Here is a 23,041-nt window from a genome sequence, read left to right on the forward strand (position 1 = left end):
TTCTGCGCTTGAGCAGTACTACTGTGCAGGCGCAGAACGCTCCCGACCGCGGGAGCAAGACGGGGCAGCGTGCTTGGCCTCGCTGCACATGCACCAACTGGCCTCGACCTCGCAGAATTACCGGGCTGGATTGTGGAGGCTGCAGGCGGTGGAGGAAAGCAATGAGGGAGCGATCAGGCTGAAGGAGGCTGGAGGAAGCCCCAGATATGTACAAAAATTTTTTCCTTCGTCTCAGGTACACTTTAAGGAGTGTTTTTGAAATAATGACCACAGTTCTGCATTTAAAACTATAATACAAGAAATAAAAAAAAATAAAAAAAAACCTACAGTAAGGCCTCAGTCAAACTATGTGAATTGTGCATTAGTGCACATGACCACACCCCTTATATGACTGTATGGGCATGTCCACATCTCTGCGTGGTCTCCTGACATGTTGTCTACAGCGTGTTTCTCAATAAGGTGTGTGAAAAGCACAGGTACAATGGAGACTGCTCAGGCTATTAAATAACTCACATTTTATTGCGTACACTGTGCATTGTGTTACATAATGCATGTGTTACACAGTGTGAATGCGGCCTAATTCATAGACAGCTACAAATGCTACACTACCTACAACTAGTAATTGCGTCCATTTTGTCCCTATTTATTTGAATGGATAGTGTAATGGTTGAGGGCTCCGGCTCTGCCTCTGACACAAGCAACCTGGGTTCAAATCTTGGCTCTTCCAGTTTAGTAAGCCAGCGCCTATTCAGTAAAGAGTCCTTGGGCTAGACTCCCTAACACTGCTTCTGCCTACTGAGTGTGCCCTAGTGGTTGCATCTCAATGGCTTTGAGTCTGCCAGGAGAAAAGCGGGTATATAAATGTTTTGTGTCTTGTCTTGATCTGCAATTCCATTATCCTACTCTGAATGACTTGAGACCAGCAGTGTACTTTTCTATTTATTATATGCATTGTCTGAAGAATATTTATTGGTAAAAAAACCACCAAAGACTTTAAAATGAAGGTAAACTGATAACAAAAAACCCTCAAAAAACAAAATGTAACACGCCTCAGATTAGGCTATGTGTCTTAGTGTCATAGCCTTAGTTTAGGCTATGTGTCCACTATAACCGATTCCCAGCAATTCTCCACATGCAAATTCAGTGGTGGAATGTCAGGCTATTGAAATCAATACACTGTTTCCAATTTACTGTGTGTGTGTGTGTGTGTGTGTGTGTGTGTGTGCGTGCGTGCGTGCGTGCGTGCGTGCGTGCGTGCGTGTGTGTGTGTGTGTGGTGCGTGTGTGTGCGCACATCACATCTGAGCCCCCATACTGGTGCATGGCACCACTAGCAGTAGTTGGATGTGATTTCACATCAGCACGGGAGCCACATATTTGATTCGGAAACAGATCTGAAACCCTACTAAAAAAAGTAGCCTGAGGCTTTAGCAATACCAGAGCGATCCACTCCCTTGTAGGTCAGGTGCAAATAACATTGCATAGTTCTCACATAAAACAGGCAACGATGAGCTGGATTATCTAATGGGAACAATTTTCGACTACATTTGCGCTACTTGGTGCATTGCATGCACATTTTGCTGCATGCATTTTCAGAATCATAACAGCGATATTTTCTAAAATGCGAGCAGCCGCATAAGTTACAAATTAAAAATGTGCACACAGTGTGAATGAGCTGCTCAATGTGAACAAGCCCACTGATTAACATGGGCTGTCACTGTTTAGGCATTTTCATATTGCAGAAAAAGACAATGGCCTCAATTCACTAAACTTTATCAAACACTTTATGAAACGTTTGATAATTTACCTCATGGGTAAAATCTAATTTTGAATTCACTAAAGTGTTATAGATTTATCAAATGTTTTATCTATAAAATTTTCAATAAATCAATGACACCTTAGTGAATTCAAAATTAGATTTTACCCATGGGGTAAATTATCAAACTTTTGATAATAAAGTGTTTGATAAAGCTTAGTGAATTGAGACCAATATAGAAATACATTTAAAAATGCACATAGTATGGATAGTGTGTAAACAGGACCTAATGCTCCTCTAATTCCATCCATGCCCAGCCTATAGGAGAAATAATCCTACCTAATAAAATACAAGTGTCCCTGCGTCCCATGTCCCTGTGTCAGTGCTTTTGCGCTACTGCGCATGTCCTGCTCCAACACAGCCGTTGGGACAGGACACAGGACGGGCCAGGAGGCGGGCCAGCCGGCTGAGTGGTTGGGCGTGTGTGGGGTGCGCTTGCGGCAGTGACAGACCTAAAGCCCGTTTTTAAACGGGCTTAGGTCACTAGTGGAAAATAATAAGATCAGTTTATGTTGGTTCCTATAATCGTATTAAGTAATGTAACTTCTTCCCAGGCAATTTTTTTGAGTTCTGAGAAAATGATGAGCAGACTGAGTGCTGGAGACACCTATGGAGAATCAAACACAAATGCCCTGCGTATAGATTACTTGAGCCAGCATGACGATCTCCAATCACAGCAACGTCCACTTGAAGGATTCTAATTGGCTGAATAGTGTGAGCGTATTTTTACGGCAACTTATCTTAAACCTAGAAGTTTGAGAGGATGCTGTCCACGCAATCAAATTAGCAGAATTTCCCTATGAATGTCTCAATGGCTTACCTCAACCCAGCACTGTACCCTCCCAGTCATATATTGAGCCTTAACTGTGAGTAGAAGAGGCAACCCACAGAGACAACTTGCAGTTGAACAAAATAAAACTGGAATAACTAAAAAGATAATATTTTTTTTTTTTTTGCTTAAGCTGAAGATCTCTACAGCAGGGTGCAGCTATTATTAACCTTAATAATCTCTGAAAATACAGACTCAGCATATACATAAAAAGTCTGTTTCCAGTTACTAGTTCTAGCCTTATAAGTACATAGCTGGTATATGAGCTAGGTATTGGCTTTGAATTGAGCCATGTGTGTCTGGCACTTGTGTACTTCCATTGTAGCCCAAGTGTAATCTTGACTCAGGACTTCCTTTAAGCCCTGTTTCTATTCCTTTATATGCTTGGGATTTAAAACCAGTCTTCAGCCATGTCACACTGAGTTTGCAAAGCCTGCTGGGTAGTCTAATGAAAAACACAGCTTGTATGGCTCCATCCCTCTCTCTAACACTCAAGTATAAATGACGAAAATCGCATATCTTTACATAAGTCCTATCATAAGTACAAAAGTCCTATCATGCCTGGTTCTGTTTACAGAAGATCTGCCAGGAGGCTGTTGAGTGACACATGTGAGATTCCCATTCAGCCCTGGAGGCTGCCAACTTCTGCAGCATCACTGACAATGAGGTGCCAACTGCAGAACAGCACTTCCCTGGAAATCAGGAAACCTCTACGTCTATGACTGGATGGTAACCTCACCTGTACAAAATACAGCTGTCCTGAAAGGTTTATTTTACGATGCACTGGGAATCTTTACTTAAACTGGAGAACACTGGGCAAGACTTCTAAACACACAGTTGTACATGGTGAGTTTACTGAAGGCTTAGGAAGTCAGCAGCTGTGTGACTGCAGGATGACATCTGTAGCACCTGCGAGGAGATTTCTCAACCCTTTCCCACCGAATGCTCCTTAAATATTAAATGTAATTTAATTTGATTTGATAACTACCATCAGTTGGGCAGTTGTGGTTATCACTTATCGTAAGACTGAAGGCCGGTTTTCCTGGTCCCCCGATCACTTTTTGGGTGCTGAGGTTCCAAGCTGCAGTGCAGCCCCAAAGATAGTTGCCCACGTGCATCATTAATTACCAACTTAATCTTCAATGGTGCAAATAACACAACGACATAAAGCAAATTAAAATACAAATATTGTAACAACATGGTGCGAAAAACACAGAAAACAATACATAGTGAGAGTAGCTACATTCTATACAGCAAGGATGCGGCTGTATAGAATGTAGCTACTCTCACTATGTATTGTTTTCTGTGTTTTTCGCACCATGTTGTTACAATATTTGTATTTTAATTTGCTTTATGTTGTTGTGTTATTTGCACCATGTGTTAATTGTTATCTGCACCATGCCATCTTAGCCTATTGCCTGTGTCCACAAATAATTCCGGGTGCGGCGCCTTTCGCACTTGGCGAATAAAGAATTCTGTATTCTGTAAGAAAGATGCTAAATCTCCCCGCACTCATCACAACCAACAAGAATGTTCCCCACTGTGTGTGCTGTTGCCTGCACAAGTACTGTGCCGCACCCACTAACACACTAACGTAGTGACGCACCCACATTAGCCGCTGAGAGTCGGACCCTGATTGGTGCTGACAGCAAAAAGAGCTGTACATACGCTATTTTTGTACACCCCCTTCCTATGGCGTGGTGAGTGTGTACCTCCACCATGGTTGCCAGGCGTTTCGTGATCGAGCACCGCTAGGTGCGCAACAATTGTCAGACGGATGGCTTCTCCTTGTTGGACACCTAGATGGGTGATGTGTGATGTAATCTACACTTGCAATTGCTGCTATTTGTCTTTTAACCACATGTGTGCAATAAACCTTTGCCGTTACTTCTGTGGCCCACGTTCTCTGTTGAAAGTTGCAAATAATTATCAACTCTGCAGCATGGTGAATGAGCTCCAAGAATTTGAATTTAGTGTGCAGTGAGGAAAGAGGTGGACACACCTAAGTTAGTCCAGGTTTCATTAATCGCAGATCCCGGCTTTGTGATGTGGGAGTAAGGTTAGGAGGGGATGTTAAAGAGACACTGAAGCGAAAAAATATATATGATATAGTGAATTGGTTGTGTACTTTGAATAATTACTAGAAGATTAGCAGCAAAGAAAATATTCTCATACTTTTATTTTCAGGTATATAGTGTTTTTTCTAACATTGCAGCATTCTATAATATGTGCAGATTACACAACACTCGGCATTCAAAATGAGTCTTTCAGAGCAGTCTGTGAAGTAATGACCTCTCCTCTAGTAAACAGTTCACTTACAGTTGAGATAATAAAAGTCAGATAACAGCCCTCTCCACAACTAAGACTTAGTGGAAGAGTTAATGGCTTGTTTGCATAGAGATAACAACTGGAGTTTCTTAACTCTTCCTGTACTGGAAACAATTAGACTGATGTATCTGATCTTAATGTTTTATTTCTTAGCTGTACTACACATACAAATCATAATATCATAATTTTTTTTTTTTCGCTTCAGTGTCTCTTTAAGTGTTAGACGCTACCCGGGGGGTTCTGGGTTAAGCATAGGTGGATTGAAGTCTTAGGTTTAGACAAAGGGAGAGGGAGGTCTTAGGGTTAGGTATCTGTAGAGAGAGGGGCTGTGAAGTGGTATCACCGCTGGCTTGCCTGACCTCCCGACTGCCTCTCCATATGGAATCCTCGGCTGCTTAGGCATCACTTGGCCTTCATTGACACCACTCTCATCTGGAGGAGAAAAACAACACGGCATGGTGTTTCTGGTGAGCAGTATATATCACTACATTAACCAACCTTGGAACTGCTTTTGCTCAGTTTTTGCCATTGAGTCGCTTTGCTTGTCTGTGCTTATGGACAGTGATTGGAGAATCCATCTGCTGTATTAACCGGACACAGACTCATGTGTGTCAGTATCCTCCTGCCTGCTCGTGTTTTGACCTATGAACAGTGAACTGAGGCATCTCTCTACAATAATCCACCAGACACTAGTGTACGGTTGTCAATATTGCTCTCTAGTGTATGCTGCTGCTTGCTTTTACATCATCGCTATTCATATTCACTCAACTCAGCACTTTTGGCTGCAAATTTGCTTGTGACAGAAAGACTGCCTAGTGCCCCTTGGAACAAGGAGTTACTATTATGAATGGACTGCATATATAACAACGCTGTGCATGTCGCTTTGGCCATATTTTGTTTTGAAGCGCAAGTTGAACAGGCATGCTAATGCACCTTATCAATCAGAGCTCTATCAATACTGCAATACTGCAATAACACCTTCTTTGCCTTGTGCTTCTACACTAACCCAGTTTGAGTGTGTGTGCTTGAATGCTGAGGTTGCTGCTTGTGCTGTGGGGATAAATGGATGGGGTGTGTGGGATATGAGGTCAGGCTTATTTTAGATGTGCTGTTTTTGATATAATAAAGATTTATACATTTTTACTAAACTACTTTTTGGCTAAATTGCCTTATTGGTATGTACCCCTCACCGCCTCTTTTCCTTCCTACTCTGTTGTTTCTGTAGAGAGAGGGTTCTGTGTGAGAGTAGGGTTAGGTTAAGACATAGTAAAATTTTGGTAAAGATTACCAATATTTTACTATTGGTATTCACATGAACCTGGAGGGGTTAGGAGGAATGATGATACGTCACACAACAGAGCTACTTCTGGTAGGCGAGGTAAGGAGGAGAGCAGTGTGCTTGGTAAAGATGATAAAGCACTCCAGATCTTTCAGTGACGCTTCAGGACAGTTGTGCTCATGCCAGATTCTTGCAAAAGATGGACCCGACTAGCCACCTAGGCCAAAAACACTCATCTAGCGCGTGTTCTGGCTTTGAGGTTTGAGTCTTTTGTTAATAGGATCCACCTCTAAATCTTTGTGACACATAAGATGATTTTTTTTAATTCACGTATTTATGGTGAAATTGGATGAGAGATCAATTTATGTACATTCACTGCCTGTCCAGTGCAGCACCTCTGCTCACGGGAATCGTAATCATAAACAACAGTAAAACCATGTAACTGCAAGTGGTTTTCCAGATGCAAGTGGAATTTCAGCTGCAAAACATTCAAATTCCCTCTTTAGTTTGCTGTCTGGCCCATGTTATCCGGTGTTCCTGTGCACATCTCAAAAACATACTTAGCAGTTAATTGGTAACACTTCCCCCCCCCCCCCCCCCCCCCCCCACAAAGAAAATGCTTAATAATAATATTAATAATGAGTGCAATGGAAAAGTAGAAACAGATTGATTAACAGCTCTAGTGATAACATACATATCTTTAACTATTGTTTGGGGGAACACAAGACAGGAAAAAGGGAAGAGTCGGTACTACAGCTCTCACTGCATGCAGGAGGAAAATGGCAGGGAACACAACCTTCCTACCCTTTGGTGCAGACAGCGTGCTCAGCTTAGGTATACACAGAGGGTGCATATTGTAGAACAGAGTGGATAAGTCGGCACTTGCTGTAAACTGTCGTTTATTCCAAAAGGTGGTAATACATCACATCAGAAACAGTGTGAAAAAGGTAAACATACCACATAAGGAGGCCGTGTAGTGGTGGTGGGTGCTGGGCACAGATAAGCCTTACGGCCGTTTCGCGCTGTGGACGCGCTTCACAGCCTCTGTAGAAGCGACTCACAGCCTCCGTAGAAGCGCGTCCACAGCGCAAAATGGCCGTAAGGCTTATCTGTGACCAGCACCCACCACCACTGCACTGCCTCCTTATATGGTATGTTTACCTCTTTCCCACTGTTTCTGATGTGATGTATTACCACCTTTTGGAATAAACGACAGTTTACAGCAAGTGCCGACTTATCCACTCTGTTCTACAATCTTTAACTATTGTAACTGCATAGCAACAAACAGAAGTTGTAAACTTCTGAAAGTTCAAATAAACCCAGGCTATTACATTGATCTTTACAGGTGCTTAAAAAACAAACAAAACACAGATCAAATGTAAAACATACGTAGGGATACTTTAATGCAACACATCCTGGAGCTATACAGGGTGGCCCACAAAAGACGGACTGGCTCCCTGTCACGTGCATGGGAGGTATACAGGCAGATGCCGACCAGTCCCCGTGCATCAGTCCCCATGCACCACTTACTCTATCCTGCCTGGCTGTGCATCCTATGCCCCGGCTTTGTTAAAGCCTGTGTTGTCTTCACTTTCTGCCGTATGAGAGAACTGCCCATATGCCAGCAAATGCAATTTCTGGTGGCTCTGCAAATTTTGCATTGAAGTCAATGGCGCAGACTTTAGCGGTTAATAGCTAATTTTGCTAGGCATGTTGAGGAGAACAGTGATACGAAGGAGCCCCCCCCCCCCCCCCCCCCCCCTGCTGCGGTGCGCATGTACGAAAATTCAGATTCTGAAAGGAAGAATTCAGAATTAGGCTCATCTGTGCCCAGCACCCACCATCACTGCACGGCCTTCCTATATGGTATGTTTACCTCTTTTACACTGATTCTGCTATGATGTGTTACCACCTTTTGGAATAAACGACAGTTTACAGCAAGTGCCGACTTATCCACTGTGTTCTACAATAAGAATTCAGAATGAGGTTCCAAATTAGAATATTCTTAGAGTGACCAGACGTCCCGGATTGCCCGGGACGCGTCCCGGATTCGGGGTCCGCTGTCCCAGGCAGCATGAGGTCCCGGGAAACGTCCCGCTTTCAGCAGCGGGACGTCCCGGCCTCGGGGCTCTGGCCACTCTCTCCTCGTAAACTGGCAGCGGCGTCTATAGACGCCGTGCCAGTTCATTGCCCGCAGCCCCGCTTCAGCCTCCTGCTTCTTCCGGTGTTTTGACACCGGCAGGCGAGCAGGGCTACGGCAAGATGGCTGCCGAAAACCTGTACTGGAGACCTATTTGTGTCTCCAGTACTGGGCTTCGGGCGCCATCTTGCCGTAGCCCTGTCAGCGCGGGAGACCAGAGAGAGCAGGAGGAACAAGACGGTCCCGGGACGGAGCAGCGCGCCAGAGGAAGACTTCTGCCAGGTGAGTAAATGGTTTTTTTTCCAGGTGTACTTTGCCCGCATTGCGTTTCATTTGTGGTGAAATGTTTGCCCATATTATGTTTCATTCCTGGTGTGATGTTTGCCCGCATTGCGTTTCATTCCTGGTGAAATGTTTGCCCGCATTGCGTTTCATTCCTGGTGAAATGTTTGCCTGTATTGCGTTTATCTTCTGGTGAAACGTTTGCCCGCATTGCGTTTCTTGTCTGGTGAAATGTTTGCCCGCAGTGCGTTTGTCTGGTGAAATGTTTGCCCGCAGTGCGTTTCTTGTCTGGTGGAATGTTTGCCCGCAGTGCGTTTCTTGTCTGGTGAAATGTTTGCCCGCAGTGCGTTTCTTGTCTGGTGAAATGTTTGCCCGCAGTGCGTTTCTTGTCTGGTGAAATGTTTGCCCGCAGTGCGTTTCTTGTCTGGTGAAATGTTTGCCTGCAGTGCGTTTCTTTTCTGGTGAAATGTTTGCCTGTATTGCGTTTATCTTCTGGTGAAATGTTTGCCCGCAGTGCGTTTCTTTTCTGGTGAAATGTTTGCCCGCAGTGCGTTTCTTGTCTAGTGAAATGTTTGCCTGCAGTGCGTTTCTTTTCTGGTGAAATGTTTGCCCGCAGTGCGTTTCTCGTCTGGTGAAATGTTTGCCTGCAGTGCGTTTCTTTTCTGGTGAAATGTTTGCCCGCAGTGCGTTTCTTTTCTGGTGAAATGTTTGCCCGCATTGCGTTTATTTTCTGGTGAAATGTTTGCCCGCATTGCGTTTCTTTTCTGGTGAAATGTTTGCCCGCATTGCGTTTATTTTGTACTGACATGTTGCCCGCATTGCGTTTATTTTGTACTGAAATGTTTGCCCGCATTGCGTTTATTTTGTACTGACATGTTGCCCGCATTGCGTTTATTTTGTACTGAAATGTTTGCCCGCATTGCGTTTATTTTGTACTGACATGGCCCCCGCATTGCGTTTATTTTGTACTGAAATGTTTGCCCGCATTGCGTTTATTTTGTACTGACATGTTGCCCGCATTGCGTTTATTTTGTACTGACATGTTGCCCGCATTGCGTTTATTTTGTACTGACATGTTTGCCCGCATTGCGTTTATTTTGTACTGACATGTTGCCCGCATTGCGGTTATTTTGTGCTGACATGTTGCCTATTGCATTTATTTTCTGGTGTCCGGGGTAACTGTTACTGCACTTATTATTTAATGGTCATAGATGGCTATGTTTGCTGTTTTGTGGTTACGGTATACTATTAGCATCACACAGTTTCTGCACACCCATGATGCAAAGTCTCGTTTGTCCACATCATGGTGTAAACACTGCTTTCTTATGCCTCGCTGTTACATCATTACGTTAGCTCCGCCCATACAATGTCATGGCCACACCCATTTTTTGCAGCGGCGCCTCCCTCCCAGTCTTCGTCGCTGCGCGCTCCTCAGTCCTCCCCACTTTTCGCCCCCAGGTTGGACCCACAAAAATATGGTCACTCTAATATTCTGAACACGTCAACATTAGTTATTTACTAAGCTAAGCAGCCTCCAGTTTGTAAATTCTGCTTATGTTAAGACATTATATCTATTCTAAGATATTTTATTCTATTGAGTAACTAGTGTGATCAGCTGATAGATTTATAAAGCTCTGATTTGCTATGATGATCACAACCAGCAAATAAGGGCTTGAAAAACCATCACCTGATCAAACTGGTCACATGCTCCACAATGGGTTCTGATTCCTAGAACAACCCCACTAGAGATTACTACAGGAAAGCTGGATACACCGGGTCACCGTCTGAGACACTCACATTTCCGATACTAAAATTAATGAAAACATAACAACACGCATTGTAATGTTTTCATTACAATTCCTGAATGGCTGAAATAAGTGTTGTCTGCTTCCTCAGCAGAAGTGACTCAGAGATGCTGAGGAGCTACAACAGTCCAGGGTTATGACTCTCTCCTGAGTTTGAAGCCAGAGGGCTAGCAAGACATTTCCACAAACACAAGCTAATTACCTCATTCCATTTCCCTGCTCATTTTGTAAGACAAAGTGTTTTCCTATACTCCAAGAAACGGAGTGAATTCCTGGCGCAGAAAATCCAGCAGACGCAATGCTGTGAAATTAGGAGTTCATCCATCTTTAGGTATTACTAGTTGTCATAAACACCAGCGGTGTGACGTGCCTACGGTTCTGGAGCGACTATCCCAGGGATATGTGTCAGACATATGTTTAAGCGATTGGAATGTGTCTAATGCAGCAACACAAAATAACCATCCTGCTGATCCACATGTGATGGACGTACACCATATGCAGTGTGTAATTCCATAGCAACCAATCAGGCACCTTACTGTAGTCGGCTTAGCAAAAAATAAATAAAAAAATAGGTGACTTTAAGTGCTGCCTATGGCTTTGGGCACTGCCATCTGTATAATTCTCCAGAAAAGGGGTTTTCCATCTTCAGAAATGTGGAAAAATGTTTATAACTCCCTTCTGTCCTAAGGAGTGAAGAATGCTTCCAGCCAGGTCTTTTAAAGCCCAGCTGCTTTGGCAATTTGCAGTTGCTTTGGTAGCCAGGAGGCTGCTGGGACATTTGCCACTTGGCCAGAGCATCATGACATCATAGCGATGGGTGTGGTGACATCACTAAGCATCTGAGTCAGAAAACATTGAATTGTATTGGAGAAGCTTCTGATGACACAAAGCAGAAGTGACACAAAAAGTCTACCAGCATAGCAACCAACTAACTGATTTGTCTGAAAGAAATGTGTAGTTTTTGCTCAGGACAAATGCTCAGAGATTCCATTTCTTTTTCACAGGTCCAAAGCTCTGATGACCCAATAGCCCCTCTACTGGGTACTCAGTGGGGAAAAATACAGTATTTTGGGCCCCACCCATCCTTAGCTAAATACAGCAGCAAGCACAGATAAACCAACAAGTAATGTTCTCTCTTGTTGGTAGCTTAAAAGGCATTTTATTGATAAGGTGTGAAAAGATCACCTAGGAGGAAATTTTGGCACAGGAGGCGCCATGGAAGTTCGGGTGCTGCCATAGTAATAACAGGATGGTGACAAATTTATAATAATAATATGAACATTTGTATAGTGCTTTTCTCCTTTCGGACTCAAAGCGCTCAAGAGCTGCAGCCACTGGGATGTGCTCAAGAGGCCATCCTGCAGTGTTAGGTAGTCTTGCCTTGATTTCCTTACTGAATAGATACTTGACCTAGCCAGGATTTGAACCCTGGTCTCCCATGTCAAAGGCAGAGCCCTTCACCAGTACACTATCCAGCCACTATGGGTGCTTAAGGTGCCCGATAAAATAGCAGGTGCCCGCTATGCAAACTGCGTCTATAAAGCATGTGCTTGCACCTATTTGTAGCCACAATTTGCGACGGCAATTTTATCGCAGCCAATATTACTATAGACATCTATGGTATGTTGCTGGGAGGGAAGGTCTTTTATGGTTAGGCATCAGTATTTTTATTTTTTAAAGGTTGGGCATCGGGTCGGTTAGGCATACGAGGGGGAGTGGTTAGGGTTAGGAAATGGCAGTGGGGATGGTAAGGCATTGGAGAGGGGGTTACCGGTAGGCATTGATAGAAAGAAGGTTCTGTGTGAGAATAGGGCTAAGTTTAACTGGTGTATCATCAGAATTTGCACTGCAAAATAGTAAAATATTGGTGTTTTACCGATATTCTACCAGCGATTCTTTCGGCCGCCCAAATTTCTAGGCACCCTTTTTGCATCTATGCGGCCACAAGCCCATATAATATTAACTTTTTTTGTGTACAGTTGAAAAGATGTCAGACTGTACCAAGAATATCTTTGAAGCTTCCACCATGCAAGAAAATACTCAAAACATGTTAGATATTAATTTTACCTACTTTTTAGTACTTTTTCAAATGCTAAGTGCAGAAAAATTATCTTTTAGATGAAAAGTTATCTCCTGGCAGAAAACTCAGTAGAAAAAATTAATTAGGAGATAATTTTTCATCCTCTGTTTATAATAACTTTTCAGCACTCTGAATGTAAACTGTCCCATAGGGAAACCTAGAAGATGTGTTCTCCTTCACTGTGCATTACAGGGGTCACTGCAATATTTTCAGTGTAAACCAGCCCTAAGACAGCATATGGTAACTGAATGATAAGTGGCATCAATTAGTGCCAATTCAAATTGTGCTCTGTAATTTTACTCTGGTTCACTAGTGGAACTCCAGAGAAAGGTACAAGGTGCAGCAGATGTCAGCTAATTATAATGTAAAGCTTAGTCAGGGCTCTGTGTCTCACAGTGCAATGCATTAGCCACAGGTCCAGAAGCCCCTGAGCACCGGAGACACTGATATCTGACTAAGGCCTATTAAAGAGAACCGAGCATAATTTTTAACTCCCAGGTCAGCTCAATAGCCAATTAAAAATGCACGCTAAAAATATGGTTCATTATAAAAAAAAACTTTCATTTTACCTCATCTTTTTACTTTTAAGGGTTAATTACAGGCAGTATTCCTCTTTCTCCAGCTGAGTGGTCGGTCACATGCAACAGAAAATGAAAGGCTGATAAGGACTCTAGTTGACTTAACTTACCACAAGCTAAAATTCAAACAAACCCATTAAGCATTAAGGTGCGTACACACTCACTACTATAAGGAACAATGTGTCCCTCAGACCCTCCCACTGGGCGGGCGTTCCGCCGATAGTGAAGCGTGTGTACAGTCTGTCGGCAGACTGATAACACTGTTTCTGAACGATCCGCTCAGCGGATCGGTCACAGTGTTTTCAGTCTGCCGACAGACTGTACACACGCTCTACTGTTGCTGGAACGCGGGCGGGAGGGTCTGACGGACTTGTCGTTCCTTATAGTAGTGCGTGTGTACAAACCTTTAGGGAGAGGGGAGGAGGGGGAAGACTATATTTTAAAGAGATAAGATAAGTGACTTGTTGAACTTCACACCAAGGCTGGATAACTGCTGTGAAAAGGGAGCAAGGGGGAGTTAGCTTCTCAAACCTGACAGCCCTTTCCTATTTGAAAGGAGGAGCTGCTCAGATCCGTTTGATATGTAGTGTGGTGCCTTTTATTACCTAAAGCAGTCCATACACTGGCTCGATTCCCGGCCGTTTCGACAGCAGATTCGATCCTGGGATCGAATCTGCTGCCAATCGTTCGCGGTAAATGCAGCCGCCGATCCGATTTCCTCCCGAAATCGGATCGGTCCGTCGATCGAGCCGTGCGGGAAATTACCCTCGATCGCCCACGGGTAAAGTGCGCGTCGCTAGCGGCGGCCGATCCGATCAAGTATACATTACCTGAGGCTGGCTCCCGGGCATCTTCTCCGTGCTGCACGGCTCTGTTCCGGCTCCATCCATCCCGGCGCTTCCTGTGTCACTGCAGTGACCAGGAAGTTCAAATAGAGGGCGCTCTATTTGAACTTCCTGGTCACGGAGTAACACAGGAAGCGCCGTAATGGAGCCGGAACAGAGCCGTGCAATGCGGAGAAGATGCCCGGGAGCCAGCTTCAGGTAATGTATACGGGGGGGGGGGGGGGGGGGACAGGCGGCAGGAGCAGCTCAGCAGATGGTGAATCGGTTTCAGGCTGAAATCGATTCACAATCTGTTTGCAGTAAAGGCAGCCATACGATCCCTCTCTGATCAGATTCGATCAGATAGGGATCTGTCAGCTGGTCGATCTAATGGCACATCGACCAGTGTATGGCCACCTTAAGTCAGACTAAAACAACCTTCTTAAATAGCAAGAAGTTATAAATCAGGATGATACCATTACAATACCCTACTGCTACTACTATTCTCAAATAGGGAAGAGATCTGTAGACCACTTATCATTATTATATAATGCTGTTTTTACATTTTTAATCCAACTTTTAACCACAATTCACACCTTCAACTACACAACTTCTACAATACTTCCAACAGTTTAACAGTGAGGTCTTACATTTCCTCTTCCAGTAAACTGCAAGTTCTCATAAGGGCCCTTTTCCACTAGGAGCGGTACGATGCGGCTATATAGCCGCATCGCACTGCAGGTGTCCTGAAACACATGCACGCCAATGGAAGAGTTTCCACTGCGGGTATGTTGTGCGGAGCGGTGCGTAGCAATCCGATAATCTGCAGCATGCTGCAGATTCTCGCACGGCTGCATCCGCCCGCAGCCGCGTCCCATCTCCTCCAATACACTTCCGCATCGGGAGATGCAGAACTGATGCGGCTGGCGGCGGAAGTGATGCGATGCGGTTAGGTAGCCGCATTCGCATCACTTTGTAGTGGAAACCGGCCCTTAGGCTTTTCCAACATAACTGACACAAGCTCTCACCTATGTCATGTGGATAAAATTGAATGTGGATGGGGTGCGTAATGAACTGTGCCACTATATAAACTAATTTGCAGACTACTTCCATGCTCCACCCCCGCATCATCTCTCTCATCATCCTTTACCAAAACCTTCAACTTATGGCTGTAATGCTGGGTAACGTAGTCTGGCATGTATTGGGAGTCACATGGTCACTCCTGATTGATCCACCCAGCAGCTGTTAAGTTGTTAAGTAAAGTAAAGTTAGGACACTTGATCTGAACATTCAGTTTTGGTCAGGGACATAGACGGTATTAAAGGCAGAGGATTCTTATATCAAACAAGCAACTGGCATTTTTCAGAATATAGAGTCAGCAATGGAAGCTGTCATAATCTTCCAAAACCTCTTTGAAATGATGAAGCCTATTAGACTTGTTAATTATTATTATTTAGTATTTATATAGCGCCAACATCTTCCGCAGAGCTATGCAGAGTATATTGTCACTTAACTGTCCTTCAGAGGGGCTCACAATCTAGTCCCTACCATAGTCATATGTCTATGTATGTATCGTGTAGTGTATGTATAGTAGTCTAGGGCCAATTTTAGGAGAAGCCAATTACCGTCTCTGTATTTTTGGGGGATGTGGGAGAAAACTGGAATGCAGGAAGATAACCCACGCAGACACGGGAAGAACATACAAACTCCATGCAGATTGTGCCCAGGCGGGGAAAAGAACCGAGGACCCAACGCTGCAAGGCGAGAGCGCTTAGTGATGAGTAATTGTTCATTGAAAAAAAAGCTCACAAAATTTCTATAATTCAATTAAATGAAGGACTGGATATAGCGTAGGTTCCTTGCAATTAATGATATGCAAAGTATTACTGAAGGGCAGAGTGATAACACTTTAATCTAGGAAAATCACCTGATGACCAATTGGAGTCTGGAAGCGGAAGGAATTATTCTCTCTATTCCAATTGGCCAAAACTTCTTGGGGGGTTGTTTGGATCAAATACCAAAATCTAAATTCACAAAGAATTCCGAGTATTGAAATGTATAAAAATATTTACTAAATCTGCTTGATGAAATAATTGCTTTACAGTCTAAAAAAATAATTTTCATTAAATTCTAGCAATGTATCCATATCCTTATGCTGGGTACATTGCTAGAATTTAATGAAAATTATTTTGTACGGAAATTGATCGGAAAATGCTCGGAAATCGATCGGAAAGCAGATCTGACATGTTGGAAAAAATCGATCTGACAGTAAATCGGCCAAAAAAATCTCATAGTGTGTACCCAGCATTAAAGTAAGCTGAATAAATTGCATGCGACCATGGATGGACCTCTGCATAGGTGCAGAAGCTGGAGGATTGGAGGATGTAGCAAGAAGTTATTGGGACTCCCTGCTGCTCATTCAGGAAAAGAGCTAATACAAATAGATGAGCAAAGCCCCAGTCAATGTGGGTTTCTTTTTTTACCAGGTGTGTCTATAAGAGTTTTCTCCTAGGAGATACATTTTCACGTTCTCTTTAATAACATTTCAGCACTTTGGAACGGAAAAAGTACTCAAAAGCAGGTGAAAAAACTAGGTGAAAAATACCGTAAAAAGTATTTTAAATATTTCCTTGCTTTCAAGAGGCTTAAAAGGCATTATATTGACAAGTTTTGAAAATATCCATTGGAGAAAACTCAGGAGAAACACAATTGCATATGAGCAATAGACCTTATTCTATTCACTTTTTCTCCTAAGTTTTCTCATAGGTGATATTTGTATACCTTATCAATGAAATGCCTTGTAAGCCACCAGAAAGCAAGAAGATACTGAGAAAGAATAATTTTTTCACCAACTTTTTGGAACTTTTTCATTTGCAGAGTGCTGAAAAGTTATTTTTACCAGAAGAGGAAAAATTAACTCCTACTAGACTAGAGAACTTAGAAGAAAGGGTGAATTGTATGATGTCAGGACCTAGGTCCTGACAGTTCTGTTTGTGAACCTTGCTGCATTGTGGGAAATAACAGCAGTTTTCAACTGCCAAGCAACCAGTATCTCCCTCTGTGCATATGTATATCTATAAACAACCTTTTAGCCTATCATATTGCAAATAAGTTTTCAGTATGTGCTGTCAAAATTATTCTTAAACTTAGGAGGAAAGAGAATTTAATAAGGGCCAATATTGAGTGCATTCACCAACACTTTTGAGGTGTCCTATGAAAGGGGCATATTTTGGAGATGCCACAAACATGAAAACATCATGGCGTTAGGATGCCTTAGATGAGGAGAGTTCTCAGTTAACTACTCAGTTAACTACTTGAAGACCGCTCCACGCCAACTGGCGTGGACACGGCGGCAGCCCCAGGACTGACTAACGCTGATCGGCGTGCAGTCCTGGCGGCAGAGTTTGCAGGGGATTGCAGGCGCCAATGAGTGCGCATCCGTGCTTCAATGACAGAGCTCCACTCCGCCTTCAGCCTCCCAGCGGCGACCTAGGCCCAGCGGCCGCTAGGAGACTGTTAGATGGCAGGGTACAGCGTTGTGATCTATGTCAGCACTGTACAGGGACAGCCATGTGACACCGGGGGGGGGGGTAAGTTGTGCGGCCCTGCAGCGAGTCCTTAAAGCTGCAGTGGCCAATTTAGCAAAAAAATGGCCTGGTCTTTAGGGGGTTTAACACTGCGGTCCTCAAGTGGTTAAAGTACACCTGAATTGAGAGAGATATGGCGGCTGGTATATTTATATTCATTTAAAGAGTACTAGTAGCATGGCATCCTGCTGATCTACTTGGCCACAGTAGTGTCTGAATCACACACCTGAAACAAGCTTGTTGGTAATCCAGTCACATTTCAGTCAGAAACATCTGATCTGCATGCTTGTTCGGGGTCTATGGCTAAAAGTAGTACAAACAGAGGCTCAGCATGACAGCAAGGCAATCTGCATTGTTTAAAAGGAAGTAAATATGGCAGCCTCCATATTCTTCTCACTTCAGATGTACTCATGGGCGTAGCCCCATCGCCGGGGGGCCCAGAGGCTTTGGGGGCCTCCTCCTCCATTTCCCCAACTGCAAGTGCAGCCAATTAGCAAAAAAAAAACCCTCCCCATTCACTCACAACAACCGTGTGCAGGAACATGTGTAATTGTTTCCTGCTCCCAGACGCTGCTTCACAGCAGAACACTCTCTGCCATTTACCGGCTCCCGATCACGTGACTCGCATGCGTTACGGGGACCAGGGGGGGGCATGCTATCATTTTTGCAGGGGGGCCCTATTAAGTCTAGTTATGCCCCTGGATGTACTTTAAGTAATTTCAAAGTGTCAAGATTGTGAAGTTGGTAAAACGACCATTGAAGACACAGAAAAGGGAAAGACAGTAAGCTCTGCTTAATTCAAGTTAAAAGAAACATGGGCTGAAAATCAATGTAAGTGATAATTAAATGTATGTGTAGTAGCAGTGGTATATATAACTTTACTGGTGTCTCATATTCCTTTTTACACTTTTAGGGATTCAATTTGATCTCTAAAGTTTGCTCAGCAGCCATGTCAGTGTGATGTAAGATCTGGCTCATTCAGCTGCCAAATTAAAGAAATAATTAGCTTTGAAGTTTTCAGGACTTATCAGCGATTGCTTGCTATGCCAGATAAATGTGTTTTGTTTCTATATACTTTTCTGTAGAGCATACCAATGCTGTTCAACTGCTTTATTTGCAGATACAATTACTGGCCTGTCAACTCATGCGATGCAAAAACATAAAATGTCACATATTAGTTCAGGTACGCTTTAAGTTTTAGGCACCTCTCAGACTCAATTTTGGTGTCAATCAGTGTAAATGTGGTACTAAAGGCCAAACGAGGAAAAACATTTACCAAAGTAGACAGTATGAAGGGAGACGAGAACAAGGCGAACGACAAATCCTGGAAGAACCCTAAGAAATGGAGAGGATGAGGTTTTATTTGACATACCCTTGAACACCATTCCACCAAGAATGAAGACCATTCCGCCAAGAATGAGGACAGCCATCAGAGGGCAATGTCCCATAAAAGACTGGGGGTTTTCAGTAGTGGTAGATGGTCTTTGGCCTCAAAAGGGATATAAAATATTTTAAAAAAAAAATCTAAATTAAATAGTCTTATTTCATGCAAGGAATAGTCAAGGAAAATTTTCTTGGACACAAAGACAATGTGTTTTGCGGGCCTTTCCTGCTTCCTCGGGTCAATAATACAGTGCCCGTAGGTTAGACCCACTGACTTGGAGCACCTTTTTTGAAATAGGCGCTCCAAGCTGATTCACAAACACTGGCAGGAATTCATATAATTGGCACATAGAATTGTGACAACAAGATGGTATAGACGGAGCTGTTCTAACAGCTGTTATAATTCCAAACATGTTACATTGTTCATGAACTGATCCTCTTCGAGTAATATTGAATTTGATAAAAACTCCTATTTCAACCTATGTAACTATGATATTTATAACTTCAGCTGCTTTAAGTTTTATGTAAAAATTGGACAAATGAAAATATCAGGCTTCATTAACACCCGGACCCATATGCAATTAACTTTTTCTCCTGAGTTTTCTCCTAGGTGATATTCTCAAACTTGTCACTAAAATGCCTTTTAAACCACCAGCAAGCATGGAAATACTCTAAATAATTTTGATTGTACTTTTTCACCCATGTGTCACTCACCTAAAGTGTCAAAAAGTTGTTCTAACTAGAAGATGAAAAATTATCTCCTAGGAGAAAACTCAGGAGAAAAGTTAATTGCATATGGGCCGCAGTGTTAATAAATGCTTAATTCATCTTTGATACAGAGAACAAAAAAAAAAGGTTTTTCTTCCATAGAATTTTAACAGTGAATAATGGTTATCTAGGTTTGCCTGTTATAGAAATGTTATATTTTTCTCCCCTTAGCAAATCGTTTCTTTTTATTATTAAAAAAATCATGTAGAGCAGGGATCTCAAACTCGCGGCCCACGGGTCATTTGCGGCCCTCGATACAATATTTTGTGGCCCTCGCTGGCAAAAGCTTCCTTATAGTTCGCTTCAGTGCTCCCAAGTAATCCGCCGCATCCCCGCCACTAAACGAGGGCTGCAGAGCCCCCAAATCGCCCGGGGGGCAATCCGCTGGCATTTCCTGGAAGGGGCAGAGCTTTCAGCTTCAGCTCTGCCCCTCCTGACGTCAATCGCCGCACGGATCGCCGCCTCTCCCCGCCCCTCTCTGTGAAGGAAGAGTGAGAGGGGTGGGCAGAGGCGGCAATGCGCCGCGATTGTGAAATTCCTTAAGTGGCCCAGCCTCATCCTGACTTTGCCTCCTGTGGCCCCCAGGTAAATTGAGTTTGAGACCCCTGATGTAGAGTAAAACATAATGTAAAAATATTGTCCCTATGACCATATTGTGTGCAAAGTGCTGCACTATCACTGCATGGTCCAGTCTTCAGCCAGTGATTTTATTCGCAGAAACCCTAAGCCGGCTGTCCACATGATGGTTAAGAAAGGCTGCTGCATGGGAGCCAATCAAAACTTTTCATGCGTGACCATGCTAGACACTGTACACAATAAGCAATGTGCATCAGGTAAAACAGAATATTGCATATTGTGTACAAAGTGTCTAGTATGGTCACACATGAAAACTTTTGATTGGCTCCCATGCACTAGCCAATCAGAATTGTCAGAAACAGATCTCTATAGCAGCAACAACAAAAAAATAATGTTTAAAGATAAACAATGACAATAAAGCAGGATGCAACATTTAGCTCTACAAAATTGTACTTATGTTGAAAAACTATTTTTTACTAAAAAAAAAAAAGAACACACACAGTATAATCTTAAGTAAATTAGTAATAGGTAATAGTCCAGCTAATGAACTTAAACATCAACAGAAAAATGTGTAGATCTTTGTACACTGATGACCTTTGATGCGCATCAATGAGCCAAGAGGTGGTTTTGTGGTGGACTGAATCATTCTCAATATTTGGTTGTAATAAATATTGTTATGACCGAAAGGATCAGTTCAAATTCCTGAACCCGGCTTTCCTAGAAAGCATACGTAGGTTAAAAAATGCAAGATTATCCTACAGGAAGATAAACAAATTCCTAGCAGAAAGGCACTTAGCAGAAGGAATCTGAACTAAATTAACCTTGTCTTTTAGGCTGTATAACAGTACAGTCCATCACAGAGGCAGAGGAGTTCCCTAACTTGGATGAACTGATAAGCATGCCATACCAACTCTGCAAGCATGGCAAACTTTAAGAGATAGGCATTGTATTTATGGCTTCAGAAAAAGGGAGTGGGTTGTGATATTTTCCTCCATAGGAATTGGCTGTTGGTCAGAGATTTTTTGGCTTCTGCAGGAACACAACAAATATGTCTGGAAAGGATTCAAGAGAGGAGGGGGGGGGGGGGAATCATTGCACTATAATATTGCACAGCACAAGCCATATCCTACTGTTCATGTATAGAATGTATGCAGACACTCACCAGTGGTGTGTTCATGCAGGCAAGTCCTATAGCTGTGAAACCATGGTGAGAGGAGGATGTGGGTCAGCAGAGCACTTTTGTTTGAAACATCACAAGATCCACTATGCAGCAGTCGGAGAGAGTGAGAGTAGCAGCAGCCTGTAGAACAGAGAGAGTGAGAGAAGAGGAAAGGGGAGGGAGGGCAGGGAGGGACCATACAGGAGGGATCTATGACTCTGTTCAATTGACAATAGAAGGAAATGCTTTACTTGACCTTAACTCCTTTGCTACCAGAAGGGTCTGCAAAATTGTTCACCTTACACCATAGATGAGAGCGGTGTCAGTAATCACTTCCAGTAGCAGCTCTGTCAACTGTATGTGATATTGCATAACACACCATAAATAATAATAATACTACATTAAAGTTATTCTAAGGAAATAATAGTTATAATATTATTGTGTAATTTTAGAGTGCTGACCTCTTCCACAACACTTTAGATAGTTCATAGTCATGTCACTTAAAGGACACCCAAGGTGAAAATAAACGAATGAAATAAACAATTGTATCTATCCTCCTTCTTCTAGAAATAACTTTTTATGATATTCCACAGTTTTATTTTATATTTAAATCTATTTTTTAAATCTACTTTTTAATTCTTCACTGTTTTAGTGTTTTTGCTCAATGACATATTCATGGAAGTATGCCAGAGCTAAAATATATGAACTATTCACCTTTTAAATCTCTTTCTTGCCCTCAGAAGGCATTTTTTGCTGGGAAAGTGCTTTATAGTTGTAATTTCTTATCAGTGAGGGTCACACTGTAGTCTGACCCAGTCCTGACTCAGACAGGAACTGCCACTTACATACCTGATGTTTAACTCTTTCAGGCAGAGAAAGAAAAAACAAGGAACACAGCCTAGTTATTTGTGTGCTTGGCACTGTACATACACATGTCTATCTCATCATGTCACATGTAATAATACAATAATAATAATAATAATACAATACCATTTCTATATCGCTTTTCTCCCATAGGACTCATGTCACCTCGGATGTCCTTTAAAGAGACTCCGTAACAAAAATTGCATCCTGTTTTTTATCATCCTACAAGTTCCAAAAGCTATTCTAATGTGTTCTGGCTTACTGCAGCACTTTGTACTATCACAGTCTCTGTAATAAATCAATGTATCTTTCCCCTGTCAGACTTGTCGGCCTGTGTCTGGAAGGCTGCTAAGTTCTTCAGTGTTGTGGTTCTGCTATGCACTCCCCCCTCAGGGGGGAAAGAAACACACAAATGATCTCTTGAGATTCAAAAGGAAGGCTGTATACAGCCTGCTTGTGTATGGATGTATTTTCTATGTGTGGACATACTGTACATCAACCTACTTCCTGTTTTGGTGGCCATTTTGTTTGTTTATAAACAAACTTTTTAAAACTGTTTTTAACCACTTTTAATGCGGCGGGGAGCGGCGAAATTGTGACAGAGGGGAATAGGAGATGTCCCCTAACGCACTGGTATGTTTACTTTTGTGCGATTTTAACAATACAGATTCTCTTTAAGGTATCCATACACTGTCAGACGATCGCCCGACATTAGGGATGCTCATTCAGATTTCTCGGAATTGA

General features: G+C 42.8%; 1 protein-coding gene across 2 annotated transcripts in view; it reads right to left on the minus strand.

The window, feature by feature from the left end:
- HDAC7 (histone deacetylase 7) overlaps nt 1-21,533 on the minus strand; it is a 462,051-nt gene extending 440,518 nt beyond the window's left edge. For both annotated transcript variants that reach the window (XM_068267312.1, XM_068267314.1), the window contains exon 1: nt 21,437-21,533. The gene's annotated coding sequence lies outside the window, so the exon portion shown is untranslated. The remainder of the gene's footprint in view (nt 1-21,436) is intronic.
- Nucleotides 21,534-23,041: the final 1,508 nt, after the last annotated feature.

The sequence above is a fragment of the Hyperolius riggenbachi genome, chromosome 2, assembly GCF_040937935.1.
Source record: "Hyperolius riggenbachi isolate aHypRig1 chromosome 2, aHypRig1.pri, whole genome shotgun sequence".
In the NCBI taxonomy this organism is placed as follows: domain Eukaryota; kingdom Metazoa; phylum Chordata; class Amphibia; order Anura; family Hyperoliidae; genus Hyperolius; species Hyperolius riggenbachi.